The sequence below is a fragment of the Aegilops tauschii genome, chromosome 2, assembly GCF_002575655.3.
Source record: "Aegilops tauschii subsp. strangulata cultivar AL8/78 chromosome 2, Aet v6.0, whole genome shotgun sequence".
Classification (NCBI taxonomy): Eukaryota; Viridiplantae; Streptophyta; class Magnoliopsida; order Poales; family Poaceae; genus Aegilops; species Aegilops tauschii.
Window position 1 is genome coordinate 438801485 of NC_053036.3, and position 19621 is coordinate 438821105.

Genomic DNA, 19621 nt, shown 5'->3' on the forward strand with positions numbered 1-19621 from the left:
TGAAGAAGCGATGGCGGGCCCGGATTCCGACAAATGGCTAGAAGCCATGAAATCCGAGATAGGATCCATGTATGAAAATGAAGTATGGACTTTGACTGACTTGCCCGATGATCGGCGAGCCATAGAAAACAAATGGATCTTTAAGAAGAAGACGGACGCGGATGGTAATGTGACCATCTACAAAGCTCGACTTGTCGCTAAGGGTTATCGACAAGTTCAAGGGGTTGACTACGATGAGACTTTCTCACCCGTAGCGAAGCTGAAGTCCGTCCGAATCATGTTAGCAATTGCCGCATACTATGATTATGAGATATGGCAGATGGACGTCAAAACGGCATTCCTTAACGGCTTCCTTAAGGAAGAGTTGTATATGATGCAGCCGGAAGGTTTTGTCGATCCTAAGAATGCTAACAAAGTATGCAAGCTCCAGCGCTCAATCTATGGGCTGGTGCAAGCATCTCGGAGTTGGAACATTCGCTTTGATGAGATGATCAAAGCGTTTGGGTTTACACAGACTTATGGAGAAGCCTGTGTTTACAAGAAAGTGAGTGGGAGCTTTGTAGCATTTCTCATATTATATGTGGATGACATATTATTGATGGGAAATGATATAGAATTCTTGGAAAGTATAAAGGCCTATTTGAATAAGTGTTTTTCAATGAAGGACCTTGGAGAAGCTGCTTATATATTAGGCATCAAGATCTATAGAGATAGATCAAGACGCCTCATTGGTCTTTCACAGAGTACATACCTTGACAAGATATTGAAGAAGTTCAGTATGGATCAGTCCAAGAAGGGGTTCTTGCCTGTATTGCAAGGTGTGCAATTGAGCACGGCTCAATGCCCGACCACGGCAGAAGATATAGAAGAGATGAGTGTCATCCCCTATGCCTCGGCCATAGGGTCTATTATGTATGCCATGCTGTGTACCAGACCTGATGTAAACCTTGCCGTAAGTTTGGTAGGAAGGTACCAAAGTAATCCCGGCAAGGAACACTGGACAGCGGTCAAGAATATCCTGAAGTACCTGAAGAGGACTAAGGATATGTTTCTCGTTTATGGAGGTGACGAAGAGCTCATCGTAAAGGGTTACGTCGACGCTAGCTTCGACACAGATCTGGATGACTCGAAGTCACAGACCGGATACGTGTATATTTTGAATGGAGGAGCAGTAAGCTGGTGCAGTTGCAAGCAAAGCGTCGTGGCGGGATCTACATGTGAAGCAGAGTACATGGCAGCCTCGGAGGCAGCACAGGAAGCAGTCTGGATGAAGGAGTTCATTACCGACCTAGGGGTGATTCCCAATGCGTCGGGCCCAATGACTCTCTTCTGTGACAACACTGGAGCTATTGCCCTTGCGAAGGAGCCCAGGTTTCACAGGAAGACCAGGCATATCAAGCGTCGCTTCAACTCCATTCGTGAAAGTGTTCAAAATGGAGACATAGATATTTGTAAAGTACACACGGACCTGAATGTAGCAGATCCGTTGACTAAACCTCTCCCTAGGGCAAAACATGATCAACACCAGGACGCAATGGGTGTTCGATTCATCATAATGTAACTAGATTATTGACTCTAGTGCAAGTGGGAGACTGTTGGAAATATGCCCTAGAGGCAATAATAAATGGTTATTATTATATTTCTTTGTTCATGGTAATTGTCTATTGTTCATGCTATAATTGTATTGTCCGGAAATCGTAATACATGTGTGAATACATAGACCACAAAGTGTCCCTAGTAAGCCTCTAGTTGACTAGCTCGTTGATCAACAGATAGTCATGGTTTCCTGACTATGGACATTGGATGTCATTGATAACGGGATCACATCATTAGGAGAATGATGTGATGGACAAGACCCAATCCTAAGCATAGCATAAAAGATCGTGTAGTTTCGTTTGCTAGAGCTTTTCCAATGTCAAGTATCTTTTCCTTAGACCATGAGATCGTGCAACTCCCGGATACCGTAGGAGTGCTTTGGGTGTGCCAAACGTCACAACGTAACTGGGTGACCATAAAGGTGCATTACGGGTATCTCCGAAAGTGTCTGTTGGGTTGGCACGGATCGAGACTGGGATTTGTCACTCCGTGTGACGGAGAGGTATCTCTGGGCCCACTCAGTAATGCATCATCATAATGAGCTCAATGTGACTAAGGCGTTAGTAACGGGATCATGCATTGCGGTACGAGTAAAGAGACTTGCCGGTAACGAGATTGAACAAGGTATTGGGATACCGACGATCGAATCTCGGGCAAGTAACATACCGATTGACAAAGGGAATTGCATACGGATTGATTGAATCCTCGACACCGTGGTTCATCCGATGAGATCATCGTGGAACATGTGGGAGCCAACATGGGTATCCAGATCCCGCTGTTGGTTATTGACCGGAGAGGCGTCTCGGTCATGTCTGCATGTCTCCCGAACCCGTAGGGTCTACACACTTAAGGTCCGGTGACGCTAGGGTTGTAGAGATATATGTATGCGGAAACCCGAAAGTTGTTCGGAGTCCCGCATGAGATCCCGGACGTCACGAGAGGTTCCGGAATGGTCCGGAGGTGAAGAATTATATATAGGAAGTCAAGTTTCGGCCACCGGGAAAGTTTCGGGGGTTACCGGTATTGTACCGGGACCACCGGAAGGGTCCCGGGGGTCCACCGGGTGGGGCCACCTGTCCCGGAGGGCCCCGTGGGCTGAAAGTGGAAGGGAACCAGCCCTTAGTGGGCTGGGGCACCCCCCTTGGGCCTCCCCCCATGCGCCTAGGGTTGGGAACCCTAGGGGGAGCTTCCCCCTTGCCTTGGGAGGCAAGGCACCCCTTTCCACCCCTTGGCCGCCGCCCCCCCAACACTAGATGGGTTTTGGCCGCCCCCCCTCCCAAGGGGGGCTATATAAAAGGGAGGAGGGAGGGCAGCAACCTACAGCCTTGGGCGCCTCCCTCCTCCCCTGCAACACCTCTCTCTCTCTCGCAGAAGCTTGGCGAAGCCCTGCCGGAGACCCGCTACATCCACCACCACGCCGTCGTGCTGTTGGATCTCCATCAACCTCTCCTTCCCCCTTGCTGGATCAAGAAGGAGGAGACGTCGCTGCACCGTACGTGTGTTGAACGCGGAGGTGCCGTCCGTTCGGCACTCGGTCATCGGTGATTTGGATCACGGCGAGTATGACTCCGTCATCCACGTTCATTGGAACGCTTCCGCTCGCGATCTACAAGGGTATGTAGATGCACTCCTTTCCCCTCGTTGCTAGTAGACTCCATAGATGCATCTTGGTGAGCGTAGGAAAATTTTAAAATTATGCTGCGATTCCCAACAGTCAACTCACAAAGCACAAACAATGTACCACGTGAGATCAAGTGATCTAGTGGTATGGTAAGTAATTGTGAATTGTGCTTTGTTACCTAACCCATGCTATATGTTTGTTATGTCTATGTGGGTTAGGTGTTTCTCATAGGCTTGCATCAAAAGGAAAGATCTCGTGTAGCCTATGTGTGGATGACATCAAGTGGTGATGGTCATCGGATTCGAGGAGTCCAGGTGCAAGATGAGAAGCCGGAGGTTATATGCTTTGAAGCTTGCGGTCCACATCATGATAATGTGCATGTGAAGATGGGCTTGAGATAAGGCTTCCCTCATTGCATCATGAGGAAGCAATTCGAGTATCTTCACCAAGTGGTCGTGGACAAGAAAGGGATTACAACTTGAGGCAAGCATTAAAGTCATCATCAAGCTCAAGTTGAATGTGCAAGGCAAAGGTATACCTTAGCTAGGTTTTCCTAGTTTTGCCGGTCTCATAGTGCTTGGTGGGAGACCGGATTATAGGTTTGATAGCCGTACTATCAAGAGGGACTCTCGGGCAAGTAGCTTGATCACGTCGCATGTAGAGAGCTCAAACCTTTGCATTTCTTGCATCATTCTTTCTTGTTGATCTTGGGTGGTTCTCTATCTGAGGACCTTGGGCTTTTCCATAGCTTCAAAACGAGCCCAAGATCATCGAATTCGGAGTCCGTATGCCAAAGTTATCGATGTTTTAGTGGGCTGCTGCTGGCTGTCCTGGGGACCTCGTGTGCACGGGGTCTTTGACCCCCGTGCGCACGGGGTGTCTAGAATTCTGGGTACTCCGTGCACACGGGCTCGTACCGTGCACACGGGGTGCCCAGGAAATGCCCGTTGGAGCCCCAACGGCTAGTTTCTGAGTTTGGCTATTTAAGGGCCCTTTCCTCCCACCGGTTGGGGGTTGGTTCTTACACTTTCAAAACACCATTTTGAGCCTCTCTACACCTCTCCCAAAGCCCTTTCTCCCCTCTATGTGAAGGGGGATTTGTGGATGGATTTGTGAGCCATTTGTTGATCATATCCATTGCATCCCCTCTCCTCAATCTCCTACTTTCAAAAGTGCATCTTGTGAGATTGAGAGAGTGTGTTGAGCATTTGTTGCTTGGCATTGCATTGCATTTGTTGCATTGGTTTGAGCTCCCCACATCGATTAGTTCGAGTGAGAGTCCGTGAGTTTATTACTCTTGGAGGTTTCGGCCTCCTAGACGGTTTGGTGATATTCATTGTGAAGATTGTGAAGAGGCCTATGTGGCCAAGGTTCCCCCGGAAGCTTCCTCTTGTGGTGTGCTCCGGGGAAGGGTGTTGAAGTGGCCTAGGTGGTCAAGTTCCTCCGGAAGCTTCCTTGCTTGTGGTGTGCTCCGGAGAAGTTTGTAAAGGTGTGGTGGTCGCCTTCAAGACCAACCCCGAGTGAATCGAGGCTCATCCGTTGGGGGTGACTCGAAAAGGAGAATACGGTGAGTCACTTGGTGACGCCCCGGAGCTTTGGCTTCGGCACCGCTCTAACGGAGATTAGCACTCTCACGAGTGTGAACTTCGGGATAAATCCGCGTCTCCGACTCACTTGTGGTTATCTCTTACCCACACCCTTTACTTACCGCAATTCATACTTGCTCATATTGATATATCTTGTGCTAGTTGAATTGTTTAGTTTTTCCTACATTTCCATGTCTTGCGATATAGTTTGTGCTTGCTAGTTTCCTTAAGTGCCTATCTTGTTTAGCATAGGTTGTTGGTGCACTTAGTTGAGCCTAGCATATTTAGGATTTGTGCTTGAAAGGTATCCATTTAGTTTAATTCCGCATTAGGATAAAGCCAAATCCGTAACAGTTTTAAAACGCCTATTCACCCCCCTCTAGTCGTCATCTAGATCCTTTCATCGCCGACGCTCGTTCACTCAACTCTCACGGCTTTGATCGACCGGTGGCGGCCAGAGACGCACAGCTTTCATCTTCCATGTGGGGAGATGACCGTGACCCTCGAGGATTGGGCGATGAACAGCATGTGCAAGCAGGACCGGCTTCTCTTCCGGTGCATCGTGCCCATGATTTGTGTCTATGCCGTGGAGTACCACTTGCCACAGCGCGTTGCCGCAGAATTTGGTAAGGCGCAACACACACCACCAGCCGGCCACGATACCGGTGGCTACGACCTACACCTGTGAGTACCACAAGCCGTCCTCATCGATTCTAAGTTCTTGTTTTGATGCTTTACATTCATAAAAGAAGGGTGTTTTACATTCTTTCTTATGCATTGTAGGATGAGCAGGCAGAAGAATCAATCAATCACGGATTGGGAAGCCGAACATGCGAGATACGTGAAGGAATGGAACGAGTGGAAAGGAGGCAAAGACACGGAGAGGAGAGTGATTGACTGGGACGAGTACGAGGATCACATGTTGTGGTACGATGATGGCATCAAGCATCGTCTGCGTCTGAGGCCCCAGTGGACGATAGCAGATGTCGAAGACCTGTTCGATGACGCCTCAGAGAATGAAGCCTACAACGAGAGCATCAGACAGCTTCAAGGCGGGTTTAGGGAGTACGGACCCCTCACGAACATAGTGGTACGTTGTTTTTACCTCTTTTGAACCGACGGTTGGATGAAATCAGCTTTTAGTGCTATTGACTCATTTTATTACTTTGTAGTCTTCGGAGCTGAACAAAAGCATTTTCATGCCTCTGATGCACTTAGTGTTGTCCCTGGGACTCGAGCTAGTGAGAACAAGTTGAGGGAAACGGTGAAGGTAATACGGAGTTCATTTTCGTTATCATTGGACATTCGAGAAGTTCATATTGTTTCGTTATCATTGCAGAAATACGTCAACAAAGCACGCCGGCTTGTGGGCCTGCTTGGGTGCGCTACAAACACCGAGGATGTTTTTCCTCCTGCACCGATGCGTAGCCACGCTTCATCGAGCCATGCAGCCTCGTCGTCTAGGGCGGTTCAAGATGACGAGGAGGAGAGCGACGACGATGATGATGCAGAGGAAGATGAAGAAGAGGGCGCAGAAGAAGAACATGGTGAGGAAGAGGAAGAGGATGATGAGGAGGAGGAGGGGTACGATGATGACGACGGACCTCCAGCAACTCAGCCAACCCAACATGAGAAGAGGAATGTGCCGAAGAAGGATTGGAAGAGTCCATCCCCGTTTCAAAAAGCACGTCCTACAGCCCGCAAGAAGACGGCGGCCGAGAAGCGATCCAAGGATAACGAGGACCGAAAGTCGAAGAGGGGAAGAAAGGACGGAAGTTGCTGCCGTGTTGTTGAACTAAAAACTTGCATATTTGCTTCGTGAACCATATGGATTTGCTCGTGAAACTGTTTCATTAATTTGCTATGTATAACTTGGTGAAAACCTTTATGGATGTCTATTTGCTATGTATCGAACCTACCTTATTTATAGATTTGTGGTGTGTGCATCATATATCATACATTGCGTGCTTCATATGTCATACATATGTTGTTTAAATGTTGTGTGCCAAAAATTGAAGACAAAAGAAGTTAGAAGGTGAAAAAAATGCACACTGGGCCACCCTACCGCCACACACTAAGGCAGTAGGTCTGTACAGCCTACCGCCATCACACCCGGCGGTAGCGTGCCTCCCCCCACGCCCCCCTTCTGTGACCAAAAAATCGAGCATCGAAGCGGTAGGGTTGCACACCCTACCGCTGAGGCCCTAGGCGGTAGGACTACCCTACCGCTTCACTGCTCGAATTTTTTGTCACAGAAGGGGGGCGTGGGGGGAGGCACCCTACCGCCGGGTGTGATGGCGGTAGGATGTGGTCTCCTACCGCCGCGCCCTATGGCGGTAGGGTTTGGGCATTTATAAACCCAACCGCCCGCCCACCCCACCCCAACCCCTAATCCCCACCCACCCAGCCGCCTTCTTCTTCCTCTCGCCCATTTTCTCATCTCCTCCACTTCCCCACTCCGATCTTCTTCGTTGATTCACGGATTTTGCGGATCGAGCTGGCTACGGAAAGAGGAAGGTAAGCTCCTCCAATCCCCCAATTAGTTTGAGTCAAATCAATCTGCTTTCTTATAGCCATATGAGGAACCCTCTCTAGTTGATATGATGAACCCTAGAACCTAGATGATTGCAATGTGATGAACCTAGTTGATGAACCCTAGGTTTAGTCTTTCTTACAGCCATATGAGGAACCCTCGCTAATTGATATGCTGAACCCTAGAACCTAGATGAACCCTAGAACCTAGATGAACCCTAGGTTTAGTCTTTCTTATAGCCATATGAGGAACCCTGAAGATGAGGATGATGTGATGATTTCTTGTGTGAATATTGTAGATATTTGTTTTGCTATATATCTCCATTGATTTACGTGGAATCTACCTATATCTGATGAATGCTTGCATTAGAACAAATATTGATGTTTAATTAACTTTATCCAATCAATGCTTATATAAGGAAAATGGCGCCACCACCACCACTTGATGAGGATGATGACTATGAAGACCCACTTGAGGAAGCCATCTGTGCTCAAAGAGTGAGGCTGAGCGATCAGGAGGTGTGCAACCTATGGGACAACTTTCTGCCACGTGCCGACTTGGTCGGGGTGCCATTCGTGACCCGTCTGACAAGTACCATGATCGATCGACATGTCATGGTATGTTATTAGTGTAGAATCCAAGGAACTGTTAATAGTTTAGATAATCCATACTTATTAATTGATATGTTTTTCATATTCAGAAATTGCCAAAGAGCCTATCTGAGAGTTGTGGCATCGAGGCTGATGAAGAAGGCTATGCTGGAATACGCCTTACCGCAAGGGGCTCCGTCACTACTTGTGCGTACGGCGTGGACACGGACGGTCGCACACACTTAAGCTCGGTTGGGTGGAAGAGCTTCCTCGTTGACAAGAATCTTCATGTTGGACAGGCCATCCTAATTACTATCAGGAACACCCACCGTCAAGGCTTGAAGATGATGATCGTCATCGATATCATCTAGAACTATATATGCGTGTGGCTGCTGATGATCGTCATGTTTGATTGCTACCTATGGATGAAACCTTTTATGTGGTCGATGACCGTTGAACTTGTTAAACTTCTTATGTTGGCTTCGTGAAACTATTTGGATGTGATCAAACTATGTTATGTGATCAAACTATGTTATTTGGTACTTGTTTCTTAGTCCGTAATGGCAAAACTATTTGGATGTGATCAAACTACGTTATGTGATCAAACTTCTTATGTCTATGAAATTGTGCTTATTGTTTCTTATGTCTATGGCAAAAAAATTGAATACAAAATCAAAGTAGTTAACTTCATGCCACTATGATAACCTACCGCCAGGGCTCTCGGCGGTAGGTTTGTGCTGACTACCGCCGTGGCCTATGGCGGTAGGTCCGTAAGCAGCCGTTAACGGCTTAACGGTCGTCAGCCACACCTACCGCCAGAACCTGCGGCAGTAGACTGTGCAACCCTACCGCCTGAAGGCCTGGCGGTAGCAAAAGGGTCAGATCTCGAAAAACTTTCAAACTGGGGTCAGATCTCGATTTTGTTTGACAAAAGGGTCAAAACACGAAATTTTGCCGCTCCTTGAGGACCCTACCCTCAAGGACATGAAGCTCCATGCCGCGCTCGCGGGCCCTGCCGTGCAGAGCCCGTATCACTTTTATCAAGGTGTAGGCAGGCCCGCCTCGCCCACCTTGCTAACAGTTAGGGTAAATCAAATCAATCACATCATCAGCCACAGCCAGTCAGTCTCAGAAAAAGTTGTTAAAAGAAACTTATTTGGGAGCCTGATGCATGGCGTGGTTCGCTGCTGTTTGGTCATGAGTACTTGAGTACCACTGCATGGAATGGAAGGGCAAAGGGCCTCCTCGTGTGAGAGTTTGAGTACTACCAACTTTTGACTAGTTAATTGCATGATTGTGCAATTTGAAGCCGGTTGCAAGTTTTTATGTTCTTTTTTTTAGATAATGCAAGGGTTAGGCTCCCAGAGTTGCAAGTCTAAGTGTGGATGTCATGCATGTTAACAAGTTAGATCGGAGAGTGCAAGCTTAGATGGGTGAGATGTATCAATGTGTCATGAGACGTGCTCATGCTTAAGTTGTGGATGAGATTTGTCAATGGGATCTTGGGCATAATACACTTGAGTTGCTTGCGAAGCCAGAATGAATGGTTGGTCGGACACCAGAGTAAAATAAATGCTTAGAGTTCACATTTGTGATGCCAAATTTATCAACTCTTACCCACGTGTGGATCTATCCGATGGGAGATGGTAGCACGGACTATTTTCAACCAGTTTGAATGGCGGTTATGTATAGGAAATTAGTTTTCTTATCCTTTTTATGCCAGCCGGTTGTGGCTTTATTTTTCTTTCTCTGCTCTTTGTGAGCATTTTTCTTTCTTTTGTTTGAGACATGATGACTTGTGTTGAACCTTTTTGCTTATTAATAAGTATGGTCGTATGCATCGTTCTGATGCAGAGGTCGGGGAGCTCCCCCTTTTCGAAAAAAACGTGTCATGTACACGGTTGTTAAAACAATCACATATTATCATAATAGATACTTTGTGATGGGGTGATGGAGCTCCTGAAGAAGTTGGCACAACTAAGAGGTCTCGGCAACGACCCGATACTTCGCCTCGGTGCTCAACCTGGAAACAATAAGTTAAAGTTCCGACGACCAAGATATGAAATTATTTTCAAGAAATACGCAAAATCCTGAGGTGGGGCGTCGAGTGTCAGGATGATTGGCCCAACCTGCATTTGAATAAGCTAGGAGTGTAGAGGGAGCAAAAAGGTATATGTGGGGGTTGAAATGCGAGGTTCCCTCGAGATACAGGACAATCCTTTTGATTAGATTAAAGTGGGAAGAGAGGAGCTTGCATGATCAAGCTCGTTGAACAATGTAAGAGAGATCGGGACGAGCAATGGTCATGTACTGCAAAAGTGCCGGTGAGATTATGATAGATCGTCAAGTTGTTTAACAGATCACCGTCAGAACCAGAAAGTTTGATCTCTTCTTACTTCCTTGCCAATTTCGACTAACGAGGTTGGAATCTTGACCCTTCAAATTTGCTTTTTATTATCTACTGAAATTTCTAAACGTGAAAGTGCATGGTCCATAAACTCAACTGTGAAGAACCCATATGTGGTGAGATTCCATCGAAAAACATCTCATCCTTGCGTGAGGTTAACCAAATTCAATCTAAAGAGAAGATTCTGCCTAAAAAAGCCAAGGGCCATACAAATCCCACCTGAAAGAAATATCCGGAGAGGATGAGCTGAGCACCTGCGCCTGCATTCTAGATGCTCTTACCAATTTACCATGCAACTCAACGACCTTGAATCCTTGATAGCACCTACGACAGGGCTATCGATACAATCCAATCCAATCCAATCTGCGGCTAACCAACTCGAAAATTCATTGGCGTGCTCGTCCACGCCTGCTCACGGTATCTTCGTTCGTTAGTTTGCAATGGGATTTGGGTTGGTCACCGTAGTCAAGGAGTATGCGCAGGATAGTTGTTCAGTGAGGGTGGACGGACGTCCAGGACATAGCGACAGCGTCGAGGTACTGTACCAACGTGAGCCGTAGGCAAACGGCCGCCCGGCTGCATTGAGGAGCCGTGCATGTTTCGACACCTGTTACGACGTGGGCACACAGAGGGAGTGCTCGTACCTGCACAGTCCTGGACCAGACCATTGCTCAAGCAAGCATTAAACACTATAAGAGTCGCGCAATGCGCGCACTCTGGCGATGTCCATGTTGGCACTGGGCACTGTTTCGACGGGAGAGGAAAAAAAGACAGAAGGGCCCTCGCTGAGCGAGGTGTTACCTGGATAGGTTTTTTCTCTTCGCCCCTTCCCCACGAAGCAAACCCCATGGCGCATAGCTAGGGTTGGCGCCGCCGCCGCCGCTGCCGCCTCCCCATCAGCCCATCCCACCTCCTCCAGCGTCGGCTACCGGACAAGGCTTCCTCCTCAGATCCGTTTCTCCCCCAAACCTTCTGGTCTTCACTTTCCGCTAGGCCGCCATGATGGTTGCAGAGGAGGGGAGGAAGGGGATGGCATCGAGGTTCTGACGGTGGCCCTACTCGAGGTGGCGAGTTGACTATGTGCGGTGATTCCTCTCATTCTTTGGTCATTTTATGTTACGATCTTGCCCCGTCCCTGAACTTGTTGATTTTGTGGGTTCTTGTGGATCGCGCTGATCACTCAGCGGTCAGCGCGTCCGGGGCATTGGAGGGGGGCAACTATCTACTGACGGGCAAGATGGAGGTGCTCTCTGAGCAGCCATTGGTTGCGACCATGAGGTGAGGCTCCTTTTCTTTATTTTTTCTTCTTTTTTGTGATTGGTTGATTGGTTGCAAGATAAGTTGGAATTTTGTCGTGTATCACCATGTCTTGTCGGTTGGTGTAGAGTTTTTCCTACTTTATTATCGGTTTCTGATTGGGCAACGCACCAAATTAACGGTAATTTGATTGGTGAGTTATGAATAGCATGGTCATGTGAGATATATGTACTTAACAGGCAAGAAAAGTACCCTTTTATGTGAAGAACCATCTAATTAATCAACATAATAATCCTCCTTCGACATCGAAAGGCAAGAGACTGGGGCGACTCGGGCGAAACCTTGCGCGCCGCCGCCCCCCTCCACTTAGCCCCCGCCCCCCTCGCCGCCGTCGGGCGTCACCGCCGGGCAAAGCCCGTGCGGCAGCCGGCGGCGGCGGGCCTCTCCTTGCTCTGCCGTGTGCGCTGGACGGCCCTGGACGGCTCGGCGTGCTTCGCGGGGCCGCGCGCCGGGGCGGATCTGGCCTCCTGGCCTCTTCTGCTGCGCGGTGGCGCTGGGCGCTGGGGCGGCGGCCCCAGACTGCGACAGCGTCGTCCTCCCCTCCTCCTCGCAGTGGAGTCGTGGCGGCGTGCCGGTTGGCGGTGGATGCGGGCTTCGTGCCCGGATCCGGCGGGGCGCAGGCCGTCGGCGGGATGCGGCGGCGCTGGCCGTCCTGGGCCCCGCGGGCGGCAGGGCGGACGCGCGTGGTGGTGGGCCGGTGGCTCGGGGCGGCCGTGGGTGGATCTGGAGCTGCAGCTTCCGGCCTCCCTAGCTTGGCGGAGCTGTTTGGCAGAGCCGGCCCTCTGGGAAGGTGTTGTGGTGTGCCCCGGCCGGCGTGGTGCCGGTTTGGGCTGCTGGGCACCCCGGGTTGTGGCCTCTGCATGGTGCGGGTGGTCCTGCCGGGGGCTGTGTTCGCGGCGCTACTTCCTCCCAGACCCGGCTTGTGGAGCGTGGTGGGCTGCAATGGTTTCTGCAGCCGGTGGTGGTTGGCGGTGGCGTGCTGCTTTGCGTGCTTGGTCACGTAGCTTGGGGGAGGACGGTCGGCATGTTGCCGGAGACGGTTTGCTGGGCAGGCTGTGGTGAGGATGGACTTGGTGAGCTCCGGGCGAAAGCCTAGCTCGACCTCGGTCGTTGCCGGCGTCGACGGCGTCCTAGGACGTCGTTCCCTCCTTGGAGGCGTCGTCGTGGAGCCCCTTCACCACCATTGTCGCCTCGGTCTCGGGCTCTCCGGGTGAAAACCCAAGTTTCGACCTTGGTCGGAGCGGGCGTCGGCGGCGTACTTGTCGCTTCCCTCTTGGGGGCGATGCCTTGGAGGTCTGGTCCTTCGTCAGGTCGCGGTGGCTCGGGTGGCTTTGCGGGTTCATCGTCGGCCAGGCGTGTGCGCGGCCTCGGGGCCGGTGAGGAAGTCGGAGCGGCGGCTCCGGAGAACAAGGTTGTGGAGTGTCGGATCTGGTCGCGTGGGCGGCAGCGTCGTCGGCTCAGGTGGAGCGCGGCCTCGGGGCCGGCGGGGAAGTCGGAGCGGCGGCTCCGGAGAGCACCTCTGTGCTGTGGAGTGTCGGTTCTGGTCGCGTGGACGGCAGAGTCGTCGACTCGTGTGGAGTGCGGCCTCGGGGCCGACGTGTGTGAGTTTAAGTGGTTTGTAAGCCGGAGTGGCGGCTCCAGGTCGTGTGGTGGGGTGGCAACTCTGGTCGTGTGGGCGACAGGGAAGTCGGTTCGTTAGGTACGCAGCCCCGGGGCTGGTGTGTGTTGATGTATCGGTTTTCGGCTAGTTTTCCTTATAAACTAGTCAATTCTCTTCTTAATGCAAAGGCAGAGCTCCTGCTGTTTCCTCGGAAAAAAAAAGGCAAGAGACTGCCGACTCCAGGTGTGACTATTCTGTGAAATGCATCAGTTCTTCAAGAAATCTATTTGATGTCATATTCATCTGTGGAATTGGGCTAATAGTTTGCTTGATTTCAGGTTCGGAAGGTGCTATCCAAGGATGCGAAAACTCGGATTGTTCCTCCGGCCACTACACCGCAGCCCTGGCGTCTAAGCCTGCAGTGGCACCACCAGTCCCTCCTCTCTGTCTCTCCCGCCGTCCTAACAAACTGCCTCTTGTGTTTGTTGATTTGCGGGCTTATTGGTTTTGGTTCGGTTTGAAGGACTCTTCAAGCCTAACATCTTTCTGGAATAATTGAGTTGTTGAATCTGAAGGTATATAGTGCCTTTTCAAATCATGTATCTATATGCAGTTTTTTCATCCTCGAAATATTGTCGCTTACCTTAATTGTCCTACATTTGTGAGGTTGCTGAGGAGGTTGAGTTCTTACAGGTGGCGTAAAACTTCAGTCGCCTTCGATGGAGTGAAGGTTTTTTTTTTGGCATGTGCACAGAGAGCCTGCTTGGTTGCTTATGACCAGGCTGCTTTGTAGGCGATCAAGTCCTTGCAAGATGGTAATCGGGTTTTTGCATTCTAGGATTACAATGCCGAGTAATCAACAACGATGACGATGCAGGTATGGACTTTATGTGATAGGATAAGATTGGCATGGCAGATGGATCATGGTAGTTGTTTGTGCTGGACACCCTTTGATGCTTTTATCTTAACATACTATCTCCAGGTTTGTGAGTAAGCAGGTCATCTGGACAAATGTTGGATAACCAACAATGCATATTTTGTCATGTATGTTCTGTTTGGCTGCAAACTTAGAATGACCAAGGTGACTTTCTCAGTTTTTTGGGTTTTTGCTCTTCTCAGATTTTAGGCTAGTTTTATAAACATATGTTCCACACGCTGAATTTAGATTTCGGTGTAAGATTAAAATAGGGGATAAATCATTGTGCCATGTTAATTTAGGGCTACAAAGAAGAAGGAAATTAGTGAAGAAGGAAAATTGTTGATTAGCCTGCTGTACGTGGTGTTTCTTTCAAAATAAATTACATGCCCACTTGCTGGTTTAATTTAGACGCGTGGGATAATGTCTCCTCTCCATGGCAACTAATAACCTCTCACATTTTTCCAGTTGTGTGATGCAGCTGAACCACAAAAGCAAACAATAACTATTCTGAATAACTATGACTGTTCTTAGCTGAACCACAAAAGCAACCTGTACTAGCTGAATCATGTAAGCGGCTTATGGTTAAACCTGAAAATATTCAGCATGGTCCAAGATGCACTAATTCACTTCTCTCAATTTATGTTTCTTTTTTTTATTCACGTATTTTCCTGCTTGTGGTCAAAGTAAGACTGGTTTTCCTTTGATTTTTGTGAGTTTCAGTTCAGTACAGGTTCCGACGAAGTTTCTCAGTTCAGTATAGGTTCTGATTTTCCCCTGTTTTCAAAAATTTCCCGACAAATCATTTTGTTACGCTGTTCATACATATAGTGGTAGGGAAGTATGGCGATCTTTTAGTCTTGCTGACCATCCAGTGTAGCAACCTTCTATTTTAATTGCGATAAGATGAGTAATGTAGTCTACAACAGTTGTCTTTCAAGTTTCCAAAAAAAATGTCAGTAGTTCATGCTATTTAGAAATTTCGATTTCCCATTGTCATGTAGCTCTCTTCGTTTTCGTCGTTGGTTTACATTTGTTTTACAATGTTTTGAGCCTTCGTACTAACCACAAGACACCGCTGCTGTGCCAAAGGAACCTCTTTGTTCACGAATTCACGTATTGAGACTAATTCATCACTTTGCTAGCTGTTCTATTTTTCTCTATTTTCCAATAGGAGTGTCATATGTAGATTTAGACACAAGTACAATTTCTTAGTTATTATTTACTAATGCAATATCCATGACCTTATTTTATATGAAATAAATCATCAGTAGCATACCTTATTTCCATATTGTTTTTAATTATGGATTTAGAGTGACTGTTTGTGTTCTTGCAAACCATAGGTGTTGATCCAATTATAACTGTATTACAACTTCTTTTGGCTGCTATCAAATGCTTGGTTGATCCCCAAAGTAGACGCATGCAGGACTACATATTATTGCGATATTAGTTCTTAACTTGCTATGGTAGTTCTCAACTTTCTTTATCTATTTTAAAAAATATTGGAAAAGAAACATATCTGAGCTAGCTAGCTAATTCTAGCTGGTTCTTAGCTATACCATAGACATGTTTAGACTATGAACTCTTTCCTTTGCGGGCAATAGGATTTTGCAGCACTAGCTTGAAGGTGAGTACTTCTTTGTCAGAGAAATTGTAAAATGTTCATTTAGTTTGGTGTTTTTGCCAATTTAGAAAGCTATCCTGAATTGTTTGAGTACAGGTACTGAAAGATAACGGTGCATTGTTTTAACATATATTCTATTTTTAGTATCATCGATCATATTTATTTTTGATATCGTCATGCTTCAGAATATATACTATTTTTCATGTTAGAAACATTCAGGACATTATTGGTATAGGTTTGTGATATATTTTTCTTTGGTTTGTATATAGACAGCCCCAAATTTCTCAGGTGCGAGTTCATTACCATGAAAAGTTGGGTGAATTGTCAGTACATCAGGATTTAGATGGCTGGCCCAACCATCTCTCGGACCCATGCTCCTGGATACATGAGTTCTGATGTTTTACACACACATCCTACTTGTGTCATTTTTACGTAATCTTGTATAGAATGCTTCAAATTAAGTGACATTGAATACCAGTACTCTCAGGCGGCAACACAGGGCGGCGCCCCAACTGCTACTATTTGGAGAGGTGCATGCATGAAATTTCAGATACCTATGTTACTTAGTAGTTCCAAGTTATGTCTAATTCTGTGCTCTTGTAATTTCAGATGGACTATGCGCTTAAGTTTCCCTTCTATACCACGCTCGAACGTCTAGACCGCAAGTGGAACATCATACATTCTGATGCTAGAGGTTCTCACATCCGGAAGACACAATACTTGTAAGATTCGCGCCATATGGTATCGTACTTCAAATCATTTTAATTAGATATCATACTAAAATTTCAAACATTTTGTTGAATCAGGCCATATGGTATCAACCAAGAACTTTTTGCTTTGGCTGATGAAGATTTCACATTCTCTCAATCTATCCACTAGGATGAACTTCTGCATCTTGATAGGTTATCTGGCTATCCTGCTGTCTGGTCATGGAAACTTCCTTTTTTTCTTTGAGATTTTAAAAATGCATTGTTGCAACAGGTGGGTGAAAGAAAACAAGTTGAACCAGCTACAATTTGCACAGAAAATGACATATTGTTATCTATCTGCTGCTGCTACAATTCCCCCCTGAACTTTCTGATGCTTGCATATCTTGGGCCAAAAACGGTGTGCTCAGAACCATTGTTGATGAATTCTTCGATGTTGGAGGATCAAAATAACTAGAAAACCTTCTAGCATTGGTTGAGAAGTACAGTCCTTCAACTTGACGTCTTCTATCTGCTCTTTTACAAAGTAGTGTGTCTTAGACATTGCTAATGAGTCATGTTTCTGGTTTTGCCAATGGTAGATTGCTAACATAGAGCACCCCTTAAAAAACTACTAATATTTGCATGTGCAACATAGTCATGAAAAATTAGTCTGTCTGTACGAAGTGCAAATTGCAGACATACATATGTCCGAATAAATTAAGTGCATGTTTTGTTTTGTATATATGGTGAACTGGTGGTGTATGTAAACATAAACCATGTATCATATGGACCAAATTTGCCTCCTTTTCATTTGTTTTTGCTAGCACTGGAATTTGTACGTCTTTGGAAGGTCAGAAACTACAGATTTATTATGCAGCCAGGCAAGCTGTTGAAACAATCTGCTCCACTGTGTCAAGCACCAAGTATGCATGCCATTAGTTGTTAGGACAATCAAGCATGCATGTTATGTATACATCAGTTGAGAATGAACAGAATCTAAGAATCAGAAGGAAGTTGAGAATGAAGAGAACTAAGGAATCAGAAGGGGCAACTGACTACCTGGCACAGCCCAGCTTCCTCTCAGGAGGCCCGCAATGGCGGGCCCCAACCACTAGTTAGGAAACAAAGGTGGTATGCTTGTCGCCATAATTAGGCACTGAATGGAAAGTCTCATTACTTTTAAATCTAATGAAATTGTTTGACACGAAGAAATAATAAAAATAACATGGTTGTTATATTATTATCTTTCTACGCGTCACGGTAAATAAACATTGAGAGCATGCCAGTATACTAAGTACACAAATAAAATATAGAGAAATTTGTATTTTATTAATCTCTCATCGGAGATACAAATTATATGATCCCTTTATATAAGGTGCTCCGTGGCCTGGTAGCGCGGCCGATGTGACTTGGGCGACTGTGAAGTTCGTTGAAGTCGCAGACCACCTCCAATTAAGCTGCTGCGATGATCGTCGTCTTCAAGTCTCGTATTCTCCATGTGCTCGGTGTAGACGATGGTGATGATGTGGCAGAATAGGCGGGGGAGGAGGGAGGAGCGGTACGTCTGTCGCTTCGGCAATGCTAGTCGTATCCCTCCGGCTTGTCGATGTCCGATGATGAAGATGTCTGGCCTCGTCCGCTCAGACAGACGGCCTTCGCCTTGTCGGTGCCCGGCCTGGTGGTGTCCGCCTCGTCGTTTTCGGACATGGTAGCTTGCCTTCGCGTCGTCGGTGCCCAGCAAGATATGGGTAGCTTCATCGGAAAAAGGCATGTCGGTAAAATGGCTTCGCCCCGTCGGAGGAGGTTGGGGAAGTATGTTGATGTAGAAGTCTGAGTAGACTTGAGTGTCGCCGCGTGGCGGCGTTGCTTGAAGATAACGACAATATGAGCTCGTCGGTGTAGACCTCAAGGCGTCGCAATTATGGGGACAACCCCTGCTTGGCGTAGACGATTGATGTAGAAGAACGAGAACGTGCCAGTGTAGTAGGCATCCTCGTCGGGCGATAAGTCGATGAAGGTGGAGACATCATGTCGATGTAGGCATCCAGTAACGCCGATGTAGACGACCTCCTCGCCGGATGAAGAGCTGATTAAGCTGGCGATGCCATGTCGATGTAGTCAGGCGGGGTGTCGATGCAGTCGCCGTCCTTGCCAGGAGAGAAGCTGATGAAGAAGGCGAAATCATGTTGATGTAGGAGCCTTCCTCGTCGAGCCGGAGGTTGGTGATGACGGCACCGGCGAGGTTGACGAAGATGTGAAGACGATGCAGGGCCACGCCGAGGTAGGATTGCTCGCCAGCAGTCGTCATATGATATTCGTTTTTGGTGATGTACTGTGGGGCACAGAGCTAGCAACCGGTTGCACGTGGGCCAGCTCCGATCTTCCCTCCGCTGTGGTTTGCATCGCCCACTCGCTCGATGCCCTGAAATGAGAGATGGAAAAAGGGAAGAAAATCCTATACGACCGGGTCGTATCGTTTCAGCCGGGAGACCCACTCAATCGAGTGCCACGTGGCTGCGCGAATCTTGACGCAACAAGGTAACTTCTTCCCCGATTCCCTTTGCCAAATCTCGATTCTCACCTTGCCGCGCTCGTTCCTGACGGCGAAGTCATCGCAGCAAGACGGCGATGACATAGCCAGAGGGCAGCAACCAACCAGCAAACTCCATTGGCGTTCGTCTTCTTTGACTAGATTGATTTTCTTGGACTGCACCGGTGCCCAGCCCCAGACAAGTGAGAGGGCTCATGACGGCGGCGAGCAGTGGAGTTACACCGGCGGCGAGCAGCGGACTTGCTCCGCGCCAGGAGCCTGCCCTCGGCCGGCGGGGCTGAGCAGTGTGATTGTGCCGGCGTCGAAGAGTTTGGACGCGGCCAATCGGGCAAGCAGCCTGGACGCACGATGTGAGCGGAGGAAAACCACGCCGGCGGCGGCGGAGCTAGCACCAACGGCAGGTTGGGAATTCGGATGGTCTGGGAGTGGCCACGACGTTCGATTTCATCGCTAGGCATTGGGGAAGAAGGTAGCATGTTGCTTTGAGATTCACAATGCCACATGTCGCGCAAGTGAGTGGGTCTCGCGACTGAAACGATACGACCCGGGTCGTATAGGATTTTTTTCCATGGAAAAAGAGAGAACGAAATA

The 19621-nt window shown here is 48.0% G+C and overlaps 1 long non-coding RNA gene and 1 pseudogene across 2 annotated transcripts; both read left to right on the forward strand.

Moving 5' to 3' along the window:
• LOC109781084 (BAG family molecular chaperone regulator 3-like) overlaps window positions 1-9135 on the forward strand; it is a 59514-nt pseudogene extending 50379 nt beyond the window's left edge.
• Window positions 9136-11848: 2713 nt separating this feature from the next.
• On the forward strand, window positions 11849-17283 carry LOC109758021 (uncharacterized). Of its 2 annotated transcripts, none has more exons than XR_002231706.4 (8): window positions 11849-13493; window positions 13589-13825; window positions 13944-14127; window positions 14233-14331; window positions 16060-16320; window positions 16400-16512; window positions 16597-16692; window positions 16772-17283. It is a non-coding gene; the product is annotated as an uncharacterized lncRNA (long non-coding RNA). The 2 variants fall into 2 exon arrangements; XR_005768653.3 differs by having other exon boundaries at window positions 11851-13493; window positions 16064-16320.
• Window positions 17284-19621: the final 2338 nt, after the last annotated feature.